At 29.2% G+C, this 3787-nt stretch overlaps 1 long non-coding RNA gene across 1 annotated transcript; it reads right to left on the reverse strand.

The window, feature by feature from the left end:
* Positions 1-1898: 1898 nt before the first annotated feature.
* LOC114459584 (uncharacterized) lies at positions 1899-3348 on the reverse strand. Its single transcript, XR_003673420.1, has 3 exons — positions 3166-3348; positions 3021-3085; positions 1899-2521 (listed from the first exon to the last, which is right to left on the reverse strand). It is a non-coding gene; the product is annotated as an uncharacterized LOC114459584 (long non-coding RNA).
* Between the last annotated feature and the right edge of the window lie 439 nt (positions 3349-3787).

Consider the following 3787-nt stretch of genomic DNA (forward strand, 5'->3'; position numbering starts at 1 on the left):
GTTAGTTTTATAATCTCACAATCAGCGGGAAAATAATCAACCTGGCAACCCTCATCTGTTGCGGTGACGTCACAACCAACTTCTTATAAACTTTATGACTAACCAGTCAGAATAAATGTGTTTAATGGTGATTTAAGAGTGAATAAAGTAGTTGCAGCCTGAATGATTTGGTCTGTGCATGATTTAATGAATTTCAGAAGAAATTTGTTGAGTAAATTATAATTTATGATTAAATTCTTATTGGTTTGTTCTCTGAAACATTAGAAAAAGATCTAATGAATAAATATTGTACAAGCAGTGAGAGTAAAGTCACTGTACAGCACATTAAATCTACTGTTCATTTTACCTTATTTAGAAATATATATATATGAATTGAAACTTTTTAAAAAAAAGTATATATATATATATATATATATATATGTATATACTTTTTTAAAAAGGAAAACAAATTATTTTTTACATGTTATCAACTCAGATTTTAGTAAAAATATAATATATTATTCTAATGATATAATATATGTGTTTGCTGAAGTCTAAAGAAAGTCATTTTAAACTGTTAAATAATATCTACATGTAATGATTTCTTACATCAAATGTTTATTAAATGAGATCCTTTATTCATCCCACAAGAGGAAATTTACTTTTCATTTTCATCCCCGTCCAAGAAACAATTAAAAACAATATCACATATAACATGGAGGACAGGAGGTATATTTATATTTATAGTAAGACAGTTGAGCTTTGTTTTGTTTTTGTTTACATGTAAGCACATAAATATGTTACACATTTCATTACAGAATTATATTCTGGGTCTGGATTCTGGTTTTCAGATTAAGTTTGTTTTAAAATTTAAGGAAAAAAGTAAAGTTTTTTTTTTATTTTTGTAAAACTAAATTTTTCATTCACAAAAGTAGATATTTAAAGCTGTTTTCACATTCTATAAATGAGTTAAAAATATTTAAAAACAATTTATCATGTGTTTGCTACATCAGAATAAACACAATCTGCTTTCTGCAAAATAGATTAATTCATAATAATATCAGACTTGTCTTAGATTTAATAGATTATGTACGTTTAATAGAAGATGATGGTATTATACTTTTTATAGAATTCTTTCAAGGTTTTGACAAACTCAGACACAAATTTATTTTACTTTTATCACTGCATTATTTTGAATTTCGTAAAAAAATATATATATAAATAATGAATTATTGCAATGCTATATAATGGAATTACAAATGCAGTTTTATGTCTATCTGGTGTTAATAAATGATTTAATATAAACAGAGGTTTACACCAGGGAAACCCAGTCAGTCCTCTGTTGTTTATCATAGCACTAGAATTATTAGCTTTATATATTAAATATGATGATGATATAACACATTAAATGTTGTGGGTAATCCTATTATAATATCATTATATCATATATATAATCTTATATTCAGCAGATGACAGCATTATATAATTTTTAATTCTGTCCAATTTCTTATTGACCTAAAAGTAGTGTCCACTTTCTCACAGACTTCAGGACTATATTTAAATGTTAAAAATGTGAAATTTTGACTAATTATAATAACACACACTTTAAATCATCATATTTCAGTCAAAAATTAGATCAAATATTTGGGAATCACTATTAGTACAAATATTTTTAGACAGGGAACGTTCTAATATTGAAATTGTTACAAAAAAAATCTAAAAAACTTAAAAAGCTACAAAGAAACATTTCAGTATTTGATAGAATATTGTTAATAAAAACTGAAGGTATTTCCAAATGAATCTATCCAGTATATTCTCTGTCTGTTCCAGAAATATGTATTTAAAAAATAATCTAATTATTAATAATTTCATGTTATAATAAAAAGTGATATAATAAAGTCAGTAGAAGAGGACGTTATGAATGTCATTGACTGTGAGACAATGAACGGTGAAATCACATGAAGGTGTTTACAAACTTTAGTTAAACATGAAAATAATTTATGCTTTATGTAACCCTACGGTGATTGTTCTGTAATAACAACCCTAAGATCCTAAGGTAAGGTTATCAAAATCTAGATTCGATGAGGAGGCTGGCTATAAATTGGTCTATCAGTTTAATAACTGGTAGATTCCACCCCAAAAGAAGCACACAGCAAGTTTAAAGGTTAAGTTTGTATTAGTATTTGGTTTTCAGTTTTTCTGTTTTTTGATTAAAAAAGGATTCATTTGAACATAACAACAATAAATGTACAGATCGGCCACAATATTACCTCTGAGATCTCAGGAAAATAAATAAAATAAAAGGACAAAACCAAAATAGTGTGGTACCATATAAAATTAACCTCTGGGTGCACTCAAATTAGGATTTTACCACGCCCTTAATATTCAGCGTCCATAAAAAAAGGGGTACCCGATGTAACCGTTGCAGCGCTGTTAGATGAGGAGGTAGACCAGGGAACCAGGCACCAGGGTGAACGTGAAGGAATCCCGATTCAGCAGAACCAAAAATCAGATCCAGACGAATCCTCCATAAAAAACCAGTCTGCAAAACGTGCAGAAAATCAGTCTGTGTTCTTATTCATATTAATGTCCATTACTCAACTCAAATTTAGCTTATCAGCTGGGATAACAAAATAAAATAGTATGACAATCAAAAATTGGCATACATTTTACAAATAAAAGTATTTCTCTTCAATAAAATATAAATATAAATCATTTAAATAACTAACTGAAATATAAATCACAGTATGGTAAACATCCCAAAATATACAGGTAGCATATCACATTTACATGTGATTCTACAAAGTCTAGACATGTGCATCTTGTAGTTCACTGTCATTGTTCAATACCATTCTTACGTTGAAGGCGATTTTCCAAACACACAAAATAAATTCACTCTTTCAGTAGTCAGTTTAAACAATAAAACATTACCCTGACTGGTTTTTATCATTAGCAAAGTTCACAAATACATTTATGGTCATTTCCATATTTTATCAGCAACACTAGCATGTTAACACAGAGAAAATGTGATCAACACTCACCAGGATAACAATGTTCAAAACGATTTTGTTTCTGAATTCCAACTGGATCAAAACCATCACAGGTTCTGCAGGATATATTTACAGTTATGATAGTTAGTCTCTGGATCTATTTAGATTATTAAAACAACTTTTATTCAAAGTTTACCTCTCGTTCTGCCTCTCTGTGGTGTGCTCAGCTTAGCAAGATGGATGCCAGAGGAAGAAAACCAACGAAGAAGAGCGCTAAAAGTGTTTTAGTGCGCTGCCCCTTCTGGCGAAACTCGGAATCACACCTCATTCGTTTTAACAAGTGTTTAAAGTGTTTTGTAGGATAAAACAGACAAAAATAACAGGGTTACACTTTACATTATACCAGCTTATCTTTGTCAAAGGGTTGGACCAATCACTTTCTTCTAACATGTGATTTTCATCCTTTAAGTGATCACATGATCATATGCAGGTGTTATTATATTATAAAATGCTTTAGAAGCACCACTTCAGTCTTTTTTTCCTGTTCTGTGGTGAAGAGGTTTTAGGAAAGAGTTGATGATTGGCTGCTCACACACACTGTGATACCTGGCTTTGATTAGCATTTGGTTACATTTGCTTTTATTTTGAAGGACAAGGATGTGGAATTTGTATGTAGCAATTTGGTGATATTTGAAAAAACATTTGATACAAAAAATTTAGATTTTATAATAAAAGAAATCCCAATTTTTTTTGCTTTTAAAATTGATCTTAAAAATGTATTGATTTTATTTTGAAAGATCTACACTGTTGTGGTGTTT

This window comes from Gouania willdenowi, unplaced genomic scaffold, assembly GCF_900634775.1.
Source record: "Gouania willdenowi unplaced genomic scaffold, fGouWil2.1 scaffold_32_arrow_ctg1, whole genome shotgun sequence".
In the NCBI taxonomy this organism is placed as follows: Eukaryota; Metazoa; Chordata; class Actinopteri; order Blenniiformes; family Gobiesocidae; genus Gouania; species Gouania willdenowi.